The sequence below is a fragment of the Globicephala melas genome, chromosome 18, assembly GCF_963455315.2.
Source record: "Globicephala melas chromosome 18, mGloMel1.2, whole genome shotgun sequence".
In the NCBI taxonomy this organism is placed as follows: domain Eukaryota; kingdom Metazoa; phylum Chordata; class Mammalia; order Artiodactyla; family Delphinidae; genus Globicephala; species Globicephala melas.
Window position 1 is genome coordinate 9108153 of NC_083331.1, and position 14154 is coordinate 9122306.

Genomic DNA, 14154 nt, shown 5'->3' on the forward strand with positions numbered 1-14154 from the left:
ATAACCCAGGAGAAGTGTATGAGAAAATAATTTTTGGGAAAAAACCTAAATATTCTCCCCATGAATTTCTGTGAATCAGGAAGAACTGGCCGTTGTTTGATTTAGGGATGTGGTGGGCACCCCTGTTCCTTGGCAGCAGAGTTTGACAATCCCTGGTCTGTTAGATTGAGCAGTTTCAGTGAAAAACAGTTCTAAATTATTTTAGATATTTCTTAAACTGGTATCTTTCTAAATATAGCCCCAGCCTTGATAGAGGTGGGTCAGTTTCTGGAATCATAATTAAAGACTTAGTTTAAGCACTCAGAATATCATTAAAGGATATAAAAGGCCCCATTCCTCTTACCTTTCCACCTAATTCAACGTCATTTTTGAAGAGGGGAATAATTAATTCCATATCAAGGCTCCCAATCTTATGAATTCTCCAGCTGCCTGTTCCCTGCAGGGACAGAAGAGAAGCAGCTGACAGTCAGGAACGTTGTCTTTGACGGACAGTGTTTTCACGTTCTATCCTGGTTAAGCAGCATCTAAGAGTCAACCTCAGACCTGGCCAGTGGATGGAGGTATTTTTGTGTCCTCTGTTTTATGTTTCCCTTGATTTGAAGACCCAGGACAGGGTGTAAGTGGCTTAATCTGTGTGAGAGAGTTAACATTCCTGGGAAAAATTCCTAAGTAAGAGGGGGTGAGTGGATCCTTTGGGACGAAAGAAAGCCTTGTTCTTCTGAAGAATGTTACAGCATAACTCCCAGCTCTATCCGCTTTCTCCAGCCATATCTTCTGGTGCATCTTCTCTCTCCCAACACATCCCATGATCCAGAGCTTTTAGTGATGAATTCAGGAGGAATTCACAGAGTTGCAAAAGAGGAATATGCTTCAACACATTTTGTCTTTGCACATACTATTCCTTTTGCTTGGAATATCCTTCACCCTGGTATCTTCAGGAAAGCTCTTATTCATCCTTCACAACCTTCCTCAGGTGTCACCTATTCTGTGAAGTTTTCTTCAACATCCCAAAGCAGTTAGTTGATTTTTTTTCCTCTGGGCTCTAACAGCACATTTAATATCTCAATCTTAGTACTTATCACACTGTTTTATAATTTACCTGCTTATCTGTCTGTCTCCCTGGGACACGCTTTAGCTGCTTACCAAAAACTTCCCCCCAATCTCTTCTTTCTTACTAATAGAGTCTTGATGTTGTTCAGGTATCCAGCTTCAAAGAAAACTAGACTTCCTCCTCAGCCCCTGGGGGTGATTTTTTTTTTTTTTTTTGGCCTCGCCTCGTGGCATGGGGGATCTTAGTTCCCCCACCAGGGATCAAACCTATACCCCCTGCAATGGAAGCATGGAGTCTTAACCACTGGACTTCCAGGGAAGTCCCTAGGGGTGAATTTTGATTAACCTAAGCCAATAATGGTAATTCTAGTCTGCCTGCCAGTAATTGGTTTCAGTTTGAGTGTGTGATGCAGTTCTGGCCAAGGATGGAAAATCAGTGCTGGAGACATTTCTGAAGCCTGATTGCCCATGTGAATCACCTGGGATTTTGCTACAAAGCAGATTCTGAGTCTGTAGGTCTGTGTTGGGATGAAGGTCTGTATGTTTAACAAGCCCTCAGGGGAGGTAGATTCACATGCTGCCAGTCTGAGGATCACACTGAGTCGTAAGCTAAGGGGGCTTCTAGGTTAAGTTTCTTTACTTTTTAAAAAATTGTATAAACATTTTTTATTGAAGTATAATTGATTTACAATGTGTTAAATTCTGCTATACAGCAAAGCGATTCATATGTGATATATATATATATATAAATTCTTTTTTTAATATTCTTTTCCATTGTGGTTTATCATGGGATATTTTTTTTTTTTTGCGGTACACGGGCCTCTCACTGTTGTGGCCTCTCCCGTTGCGGAGCACAGGCTCTGGACGCGCAGGCTCAGCGGCCATGGCTCACGGGCCCAGCCGCTCCGCGGCATGTGGGATCTTCCCAGACCAGGGCACAAACCCGCGTCCCCTGCATCGGCAGGCGGACTCTCAACCACTGCGCCACCAGGGAAGCCCATATCATGGGATTTTGATACATTGATACATACAGTTCCCTATGCTATACTGTAGGACCTTGTTGTTTATCCATTCTATATATAAAAGCTTAACATCTGCTAACCACAACTTCCCACTCCATCCCTCCCCCACCCCCCTCTCCCTTGGCAACCACAAGTCTGTTTTCTATGTCTGTGATTCTGTTTTATAGATAGGTTCACTTGTGTCATATTTTAGATTCCACATGTAAGTGATATCATACGCTATTTGTCTTTCTGACTTGCTTCACCTAGTATAACAATCTCTAGTTGTATCCCTGTTGCTGCAAATGGCATTGTTCCGTTCCTTTTTATGGCTGAGTAGTATTCCACTGTATATATGTACCACATCTTTATCCATTCCTCTGTTGATGGACATTTAGGTTGTTTTCATGTCTTAGCTATTGTGAATAGCACTGCTATGAACACAGGGGTGCATGGATCTTTTTGAATTATAGTTTTGTCTGGATATATGCCCAGGAGTGAGATTGCTGGATCATACAGTAATCCAATTTTTAGTTCTCTGAGGAACCTCTATACTGTTTTCCACAGCAGCTGCACCAACTTACATTTCCACCAACAGTGTAGGAGGGTTCCCTCTTCTCCATACCCTCTCCAGCCATCATTAAAAAGTCTACAAGTTTCTTTACTTTTAAAAAGAGACTTGAGAGAAGAACAGGTCCTTTCATGTCTCTGAAATCAGCTGTGTGAAGCATTACCTGGGGCTACGGCAGGCATGTTGTGATGTTAAGGAAGTAGCCAGTGTGCTGAGGATGGCAGAAGGAAAAGATGGAGAAAAACCCAGTTCCAGAGCCGATGCTGTAAAGTTTGGAATTAACTCTGGAACTGCCCAACCTCAGCACATTTTATTCTGTTCCAGGAGGAATTATTTTATGAGGTGTTTATTTCAATTATGTATGTGTATATGGTATATGTAAGGCGTCATGATGTAACATGTCTTTCTGACTCTGGGTTGTGGTCATAAATGTTCGAAAACACTAGTCTGGCCAAAGGACCACTTGTCCCTCTGGGGAACGATGCATGCACACTGCACTTCTGCAGGAGGCAGAGCTGGTTCCCTGAGCTCTGCTAGGCTTCCATGATACCCCCGCCCATTCTTTCTCCCTCCAGTCACCAGGCCCCATGGTCAGAGGCCCAGCCTAGGAACTGTTTCCTTTCCAAACTTTCCTGACTTGCCGCGGAAACAGCACTCACTCTGTGGTCTCTTCATTCAGCTGCTGCCTAGGCTTGGCACTGAGGCTTCTCTGAGCCCTGTGAGTTGACTGGTCTCTTGCTTGCTGGCTGGCTCCATGCCAGACCACAGAGATCCCAGCCAGGGCTATTTGACCCTTGGGTCCAACCCTCTGTACTCTGCCCCATTGGAAAATGGACTGAGTCAACATTTGGGACTTAAGAGGCTTTGACCAGTTAGCGGCCTGGAGTTTTGGATCAGATCTTGCTTTGCCAGCCCTGCAGAGCCACTCGAGGAAAGGAGATGTAGAAACCCAGCTCCCCATCTCTTTCCCCCTCTCCCTGTCCCAAGCCCTATCACCATTCCTATCTCCACTGGCTCTGCAAATGTGCTCCATATCTGAGGTGCTGGCATGAGAGACACTCGTACCTTTCATTTTTTCTGTACAGTTTTCCTCCACCCAGCTCTGCATGAGGAAAGCCAATCCCTATGCCAAGGTACAGCTTGAAAAACCACCAGTGCTGTGAAAACTTCCCCAGTCTCTCTTGCCGGAATTAACTGTGCTTTGCTCTGGGCCCCTCAGGGTTTTGGGTGTGCCTCTATTTGAGCACATATCACATGCTGCCTCATTGTATTAGTTGGGTTTCTCTCTGGCCTCCTCTGTGTGCTTCTGAGCTCCTTGAAACTGTGTTTTATTCATCTTCACTTAGCAAACTGATGGGCATGCAGCAGGTGCTATACACATTGTAGGAATGATGTGCTGTTATCAGGGTTAAAAATGGTCAGTGACATACACGGTCAGTTGATTTTTGACAGGGGTGCCAAGACTATTCAGTGGGGGAAAGGACAATCTTTTCAACAAATGGTGTTGGGGAAATGCATATCCACATGCAAAAGAATGGAGTTGGACCCTTACCTTATAGCATATACAAAACTTAACTCAAAATGGGTCAAAGACCTAAATATAAGGGTTAAAATTATAAAACTCGTTGAAGAAAACCTAGGGAAAAAGCTTCCTAACATTGGGTTTGTTGATAAATTCTTGGCTATGACACCAAAAACACAGGTTAAAATAAATAAATAAATAAATAAATAATAAATAAATAAATAAATAAATAAATAAATAACCCCATCACTCTAAGAGTGTTTAACTTGCAAAAATGGGAACTCAGCTTCCATTAAACCACAACTCCCCACCACCCTTCGCCTCAATCTCTGACAAACAACATTCTACTTTGTTTCTACAAATATGACTACTTTAGATACCCGTAGAAGTGGAGTTCATCCATTTGTGACTGGCTTATTCACTTCACATGATGTCCTCAGGTTTACGCATGTTGTAGCATATGTCAGAATTTCCTTCCTTTTAAGGCTGAATATATTTTTTGGACTTTTAGTGTATATTATATGTTCTGTTGCTCTCCACCACCCCCCGCTCCCGCCCAGTTTCAAACAGATAGTTGTACCCTTTGTTATTCCTCCTCGTCTCAGGCATTTTTGCATTTGAATTCCATTTTTCTTAAGTCAAATCAAGCTGTTAACAGGATGAAGAGTCAATATACAAAGTTCTCGGAGTTGAGGAAGATGGCGGAAGAGTAAGACGTGATCACCTTCCTCCCCACAGATACATCAGAAATACATCTACACGTGTAACTGCTCCTATAGAACACCCACTGAACGCTGGCAGAAGACCTCAGACCCCCCAAAAGGCAAGAAACTCCCCACGTACCTGGGTAGGGCAAAAGAAAAAAGAAAAAACAGAGACAAAAGAATGGGGACAGGACCTGCACCAGTGGGAGGGAGCTGTGAAGGAGGAAAGGTTTCCACACACTAGAAGCCCCTTCGCAGGCGGAGACTGCGGGTAGCGGAGGGGGAAGCTTCGGTGCCGCGGAGGAGAGCGCAGCAACAGGGGTGTGGAGGGCAAAGCAGAGAGATTCCCGCACGGAGGATCGGTGCCGACCAGCACTCACCAACCCGAGAGGCTCGTCCGCTCACCCACTGGGACGGGCGGGGGCTGGGAGCTGAGGCTCTGGCTTCGGTCAGATCGCAGGGAGAGGACTGGGGTTGGTGGCGTGAACACAGCCTGAAGGGGGCTAGTGCGCCACAGCTAGCCAGGAGGGAGTCCGGGAAAAGTCTGGACCTGCCCAAGAGGCAACAGACTTTTTCTTCCCTCTTTGTCTCCTGGTGCGTGAGGAGAGGGGATTCAGAGCTCCGCTTAAAGGAGCTGCAGAGACGGGTGCGAGCCGTGGCTATCAGCGCGGACCCCAGGGACGGGCATGAGATGCTCAGGCTGCTGCTGCAACCACCAAGAATCCTGTGTGCAAGCACAGGTCACTGTCCACACCTCGCCTCCCGGAAGCCTGTGCAGCCCGCCACTGCCAGGGTCCTGTGATCCAGGGACAACTTCCCCGGAAGAACACATGGCGCGCCTCAGGCTGGTGCAACGTCACACCGGCCTCTGCCGCCTGCCGCCGCAGGCTCGACCCACAACCATGCCCCTCCCTCCCCGCGGCCTGAGTGAGCCAGAGCCCCTGAATCAGCTGCTCCTTTAACCCCGTCCTGTCTGAGCGAAGAACAGACGCCCTCAGGCAACCTACACGCAGAGGCGGGGCCAAATCCAAAGCTGAACCCCAGGAGCTGTGCGAACAAAGAGAAAGGGAAATCCCTCCCAGCAGCTTCAGGAGCAGCGGATTAAATCTCCACAATCAGCTTGATATACTTGCATCTGTGGAATACCTGAATAGACAACGAGTCATCCCAAATTGAGGAGGTGGACTCTGGGAGCAAGATATATTATTTTTTCCCCTTTTCCTCTTTTTGTGAGTGTGTATGTGTATGCTTCTGTGTGAGATTTTGTCTGTATAGCTTGCTTTCACGATTTGTCCTAGGGTTCTGTCCGTCCGTTTTTTTCTTTTTTTTTTTTGTTTTACTTAAAAAAATATTTTTTTCTTAATTATTATTTTTTATTTTAATAACTTTATTTAATTTTATCTTTATTTTATTTTATCCTCTTTTTTTCTGTTTTTTCACCCTTTTATTCTGAGCTGTGTGGATGAAAGGCTCATGGTGCTCCAGCCAGGAGTCAGTGCTGTGCCTCTAAGGTGGGAGAGCCAACTTCAGGACACTGGTCCACAAGAGACCTCCCAGCTCCAGGTGATAGCAAACGGCGAAAATCTCCCAGAGATCTCCATCTCAACACCAAGACCCAGCTTCACTCAATGACCAGCAAGCTACAATGTTGGACACCCTATGCCAAACAACTAGCAAGACAGGAATACAACCCCACCCATTAGCAGAGAGGCTGCCTAAAATCATAACAAGGCTACAGACACCCCAAAACACACCACCAGATGTGGACCTCCCCACCAGAAAGACAATATCCAGCCTCATCCACCAGAACACAGGCACTAGTCCCCTCCACCAGGAAACCTACACAACCCACTGAACCAACCTTAGCCACTGGGGACACATGCCAAAAACAACGGGAACTATGAACCTGCAGCCTGCGAAGCCCAAACACAGTAAGATAAGCAAACTGAAAAGACAGAAAAACACACAGCAGATGAAGGAGCAAGGTAAAAACCCACCAGACCAAACAAATGAAGAGGAAATAGGCAGTCTACCTGAAAAAGAATTCAGAATAATGATAGTAAAGATGATCCAAAATCTTGGAAATAGAATAGAGAAAATTCAAGAAACGTTTAACAAGGACCTAGAAGAACTAAAGAGGAAACAAGCAATGATTAACAACACAATAAATGAAATGAAAAATACTCAAGAAGGGATCAATAGCAGAATAACTGAAGCAGAAAAATGGATAAGTGACCTGGAAGATGAAATAGTGGAAATAACTACTGCAGAGCAGTAAAGAAATAAGAATAAATAAAGAAAATAAAGAAAAAAGAATGAAAAGAACTGAGGACAGTCTCAGAGACCTCTGGGACAACATTAAACGCACCAACGTTCGAATTACAGGGGTCCCAGAAGAAGAAGAGAAAAAGAAAGGGACAGAAAATATCTGAAGAGATTATAGTTGAAAACTCCCCTAATATGGGAAAGGAAATAGTCAAGTCCAGGAAGCACAGAGAGTCCCATACAGGATAAATCCAAAGAGAAACACACCAAGACACATATTAATCAAACTATCAAAAATTAAATACAAAGAAAACATATTAAAAGCAGCAAGGGAAAAACAACAAATAACACACAAGGGAATCCCCATAAAGTTAACAGCTGATCTTTCAGCAGAAACTCTGCAAGCCAGAAGGGAGTGGCAGGACATATTTAAAGTGATGAAGGAGGAAAACCTACAATGAAGATTACTCTACCCAGCAAGGATATCATTCAGATTTGATGGAGAAATTAAAACCTTTACAGACAAAAGCTGAGAGAGTTCAGCACCACCAAACCAGCTTTATAGCAAATGCTAAAGGAACTTCTCTAGCCAAGAAACACAAGAGAAGGAAAAGACCTACAATAACGAACCCAGAAGAGTTAAGAAAATTGCAATAGGAACATACATATCGATAATTACCTTAAATGTAAATGGATTAAATACTCCCACTAAAAGACACAGACTGGCTGAATGGATACAAAAACAAGACCCGTATATATGCTGTCTACAAGAGACCCACTTCAGACCTAGGGACACATACAGACTGAAAGTGAGGGGATGGAAAAAGATATTCCATGCAAATGGAAATCAAAAGAAAGCTGGAGTAGCAACTCTCATATCAGACAAAATAGACTTTAAAATAAAGACTTAGAAGAGACAAAGAAGGATGCTACATAATGATCAAGGGATCAATCCAAGAAGAAGATATAACAATTGTAAATATTTATGCACCCAACATAGGAGCATCTCAATACGTAAGGCAAATACTAACAGCCATAAAAGGGGAAATCGATAGTAAACCAAACATAGTAGGGGACTTTTAACACCCTACTTTCACCAATGGACAGATCATCCAAAATGAAAATAAATAAGGAAACACAGTTTTAAATGATACATTAAACAACATGGACTTAATTGATATTTATAGGACATTCCATCCAAAAACAACAGAATACACATTTTTCTCAAGTGCTCATGGAACATTCTCCAGGATAGATCATATCTTGGGTCACAAATCAAGCCTTGGTAAATTTAAGAAAATTGAAATCGTATCAAGTATCTTTCCCAACCACAACACTATGAGACTAGATATCAATTACAGGAAAAGATCTGTAAAAAATACAAACACCTGGAGGCTAAACAATACACTAGTTAATAACCAAGTGATCACTGAAAAACTCAAAGAGGAAATCAAAAAATACCTAGAAACAAATGACAATGGAGACACAACGACCCAAAACCTATGGGATGCAGCAAAAGCAGTTCTAAGAGGAAAGTTTATAGCAATACAATCCTACCTTAAGGAACAGGAAACATCTCAAATAAACAACCTAACCTTGCACCTAAAGCAATTAGAGAAAGAACAACAAAAAAACCCCAACGTTAGCAGAAGAAAAGAAATCATAAAGATCAGATCAGAAATAAATGAAAAAGAAATGAAGGAAATGATAGCAAAGAGGAATAAAACTAAAAGTTGGTTCTTTGAGAAGATAAACAAAATTGATTAGCCAGACTCATCAAGAAAAAACGGGAGAAGACTCAAATCAACAGAATTAGATATGAAAAACGAGAAGTAACAACTGACACTACAGAAATACAAAGGATCATGAGAGATTACTACAAGCAACTATCTGCCAATAAAATGGACAACCTGGAAGAAATGGACAAATTCTTAGAAAAGCACAACCTTCCAAGACTGAACCGGGAAGAAACAGAAAATATAAACAGACCAATCACAAGCACTGAAATGGAAACTGTGATTAAAAATCTTCCAACAAACAAAAGCCCAGGACCAGATGGCTTCACAGGCGAATTCTATCAAACATTTAGAGAAGAGCTAACACCTAGCCTTCTCAAACTCTTCCAAAATGTAGCAGAGGGAGGAACACTCCCAAACTCATTCTACGAGGCCACCATCACCCTGATACCAAAACCAGACAAGGATGTCACAAAGAAAGAAAACTACAGGCCAATATCACTGATGAACATAGATGCAAAAATCCTCAACAAAATACTAGCAAACAGAATCCAACAGCTCATTAAAAGGATCATACACCATGATCAAGTGGGGTTTTATTCCAGGAATGCAAGGATTCTTCAATATACGCAAATCAATCAATGTGATACACCATATCAACAAATTGAAGGAGAAAAACCATATGATCATCTCAGTAGATGCAGAGAAAGCTTTCGACAAAATTCAACACCTATTTATGATAAAAACCCTGTAGAAAGTAGGCATAGAGGGAACTTTCTTCAACATAATAAAGGCCATATATGGCAAACCCGCAGCCAACATAATCCTCAATGGTGAAAAACTGAAAGCATTTCCACTAAGATCAGGAAGAAGACAAGGTTTCCCACTCTCACCACTATTATTCAACATAGTTTTGGAAGTTTTAGCCACAGCAGTCAGAGAAGAAAAAGAAATAAAGGGAATCCAAATCAGAATAGAAGAAGTAAAGCTGTCACTGTTTGCAGACGACATGATACTCTACATAGAGAATCCTAAAGATGCTGCCAGAAAACTACTAGAGCTAATCAATGAATTTGGTAAAGTAGCAGGATACAAAATTAATGCACAGTAATCTCTGGCATTCCTATACACTAATGATGAAAAATCTGAAAATGAAATTAAGAAAACACTCCCATTTACCACTGAAACAAAAAGAATAAAATATCTAGGAATAAACCTACCTAAGGAGACAAAAGACCTGTATGCGGAAAATTATAAGACACTGATGAAAGAAATTAAAGATGATACAAATAGATGGAGAGATATACCATGTTTTTAGATTGGAAGAATCAACACTGTGAAAATGACTATACCACCCAAAGCAATCTACAGATTTAATGCAATCCCTATCAAACTACCACTGGCATTTTTCACAGAACTAGAACAAAAAATTTCACAATTTGTATGGAAACACAAAAGACCCTGAATAGCCAAAGCAATCTTGAGGACGAAAAATGGAACTGGAGGAATCAGGCTTCCTGACTTCAGACTATACTACAAAGGTACGGTAATCAAGACAGTATGGTACTGACACAAAAACAGAAATATAGATCAATGGAACAGGATAGAAAGCCCAGGGATAAACCCATGCACATCTGGTCACCTTATCTTTGATAAAGGAGGCAAAAATATACAGTGGAGAAAAGACAGCCTCTTCACTAAGTGGTGCTGGGAGAACTGGACAGGTACATATAAAAGAATGAAATTAGAACACTCCCTAACACCATACACAAAAATAAACTCAAAATGGATTAAAAACCTAAATGTAAGGCTAGACACTATCAAACTCTTAGAGGAAAACATAGGCAGAACACTCTATGACATAAATCACAGTAAGATCCATTTTGACCCACGTCCTAGAGAAATGGAAATAAAAACAAACATAAACAAATGGGACCTAATGAAACTTAAAAGGTTTTGCACAGCAAAGGAAACCATAAACAAGACCAAAAGACAACCCTCAGAATGGGAGAAAATATTTGCAAATGAAGCAACTGACAAAGGATTAATCTCCAAGATTTACAAGCAGCTCATGCAGCTCAGTAACAAAAAACCAAACAACCCAATCCAAAAATGGGCAGAGGAGCCAAATAGACATTTCTCCAAAGAAGATATACAGATTGCCAACAAAACCATGAAAGAATGCTCAACATCATTAATCATTAGAGAAATTCAAATCAAAACTACAGTGAGAGGGCTTCCCTGGTGGTACAGTGGTCGTGAATCTGCCTGCTGATGCAGGGGACGTGGGTTCGTGTCCCGGTCCGGGAAATATCCCACATGCCACGGAGCAGCTAGGCCCATGAGCCATGGCTGCTGAGCCTGTGTGTCCGGAGCCTGTGCTCCGCAACAGGAGAGGCCACAACAGTGAGAGGCCCACGTAACGAAAAAAAAACAAAAACAACAAAAAAAACTACAATGTGATATCATCTCACACCAGTCAGAATGGCCATCATCAAAAAATCTAGAAACAATAAATGCTGGAGAGGGTGTGGAGGAAAGGGAACACTCTTGCACTGTTGGTGGGAATGTAAATTGATACAGCCACTATGGAGAACAGTATGGAGCTTCCTTAAAAAACTAAAAATAGAACTACCATACGACCCAGTAATCCCACTACTGGGCATTTACCCTGAGAAAACCATAATTCAGAAGGAGTCATGTACCAAAATATTTATTGCAGCTCTCTTTACAATAGCCAGGACATGGAAGCAACCTAAGTGTTCATCATCAGTGAATGGATAAAGAAGATGTGGCACATATATAGAACGGAATATTACTCAGCCATAAAAGGAAACAAAATTGAGATATTTGTAGTGAGGTGGATGGACCTAGAGTCTGTCATACAGAGTGAAGTAAGTCAGAAAGAGAAAAACAAATACCGTATGCTAATACATATATATGGAATCTAAGGAAAAAAAAAAAAGAAGTCATGAAGAACCTAGGGGTACGATGGGAATAAAGACACAGACCTACTTGAGAATGGACTTGAGGATATGGGGAGGGGGAAGGGTAAGCTGTGACAAAGTGAGAGACTGGCATGGACATATACACTACCAAACGTAAAATAGATAGCTAGTGGGAGGCAGCCGCATAGCACAGGGAGATCAACTTGGTGCTTTGTGGCCACCTAGAGGGGTGGGATACGGAGGGTGGGAGGGAGGGAGACGCAAGAGGGAAGAGATATGGGAACACATGTATATGTATAACTGATTCACTTTGTTATAAAGCAGAAACTAACACACCATTGTAAAGCAATTATACACCAATAAAGATGTTAAAAAATATATATATACAAAGTTTTCAATGAAAATTCTGTGAAGACACTCTAAAAATATCATTAGTGCAAATCCATTTGTGATTCAAATCCTTCTTTAAAAATTTTTTTGTTGTGCTTCCCTGGTTGCGCAGTGGTTAAGAATCCACCTGCCAATGCAGGGGACACGGGTTTGAGCCCTGGTCTGGGAAGATCCCACATGCTGCGGAGCAACTAAGCCCGTGTGCCGCAACTACTGAGCCTGTGCTCTAGAGCCTGCGAGCAACAACTACTGAAGCCCGCACACCTAGAGACCGTGCTCTGCAACAAGAGAAGCCACCACAATGAGAAGCCCGCGCACCGCAACAAAGAGTAGCCTGCACTCACCGCAACTAGAGAAAGCCCACACGCAGCAATGAAGGCCCAATGCAGGCAAAAATAAATAGTAAATAAATTAATTAAAAAAATTATTTTATTGAAGTATAGTTGGTTTACAATGTGGTGTTCATTTCTACTGTACAGCAAAGTCATTCAGTTATACAAATATATATATACACATTCTTTTTCATATTCTTTTCCATTATGGTTTATCACAGGATATTGAATATAGCTCCCTGTGCTATACAGTAGGACCTTGTTGTTTATCCATTCTATATATAATATCAGTAGTTTGCATCTGCTAATCCCAAACTCCCTATCCATCCCTCCCTCAGCCCCCATCCCCTTTGACAACCACCAGTCTGTTTTCTATGTCTGTGAGTCTGTTTCTGTTTCGTAGATAAGTTCATTTGTGTCATATTTTAGATTCCACATATAAGTGATATCATATGGTAGTTGTCTCTCTTTCTGATTTACTTCACTTAGTATGATAATCTCTAGGTCTATCCATGTTGCTGCAAATGACGTTATTTCATTGTTTTTGATGGCTGAGTGGTATTCCATTGTATATATATACCACATCTTCCTTATCTGTTCATCTGTTGATCGACATTTACGTTGTTTCCATTTCTTGGCTATTGTGAATGGTGTTGCTATGAACATAGGCTGCATGTATCTTTTTGTATTATAGTTTTGTCTGGATACATGCCCAGAAGTGGGATTGCTGGGTCATATGGCAACTCTGTTTTTAGTTTTTTGAGGAATCTCGACACTGGTTTCTATAGTGACGACACCAATTTACATTCCCACCAACAGTGTAGGAGGGTTCCCTTTTCGCCACAGGCTCTCCAGTATTTGTTATTTCTAGACTTTTTAATGATGGCCATTTTGATTGGTGTGAGGTGATACTTCATGATAGTTTTGATTTGCATTTCTCTAATAATTAGCGATGTTGAACATCTTTTCATGTACCTGTTGGTCATCTGTATGTCTTCTTTGGAGAAGTGTCTATTTTGATCTTCTGCCCATTTTTTGATTGGGTTGTTTGTTTTTTGTTACTGAGTTGTTTGTATATTTTGGAAATTAAGCCCTTGTTGGTCACATGTGATTCAAATTCTTGAGAACAAATAATTGGTGAAACTCAAAGAAGAACCAGTTGAAAATTATTGCTTTTGCATTTTCCTGAAATCTAAGCAATCGAAGGCATAACTCAAGATTGGTGGGGGTGGAGCGTTTTGGGGGCAGTGAAGAAGAAGAGCAGTCTTGTGTGTAGCAAAGGAGAGACGATTCCCTCAGGATAGGAAAGGCTGGAGATCAGAGGGTGAAGGTGTGTCAGGGACCTCAGAGGAGATGGTTGGTGGTGGCTTGAGGTCTCCAGACTCCAGGACTGAGCAAAGATTTGGTGCCTCACCTGTGGGATGGAAGGCAAGAGCTTCAAGGGACCACATGAGGTTGGATCTGAGAGTACCACAGTAACTACCATAGACTCGGGGTAAGGGAATTTCGCTCCATTTTCCAGGCACTTCCCAAGCCTCCCGGATTCTAGGGTGAAAATGACTGATACTGAATTTTTCCAGTCCATTGGGATGGGCCTCAATTCCAAATTAAGTTGACCTAAATAGAGTGGAATTT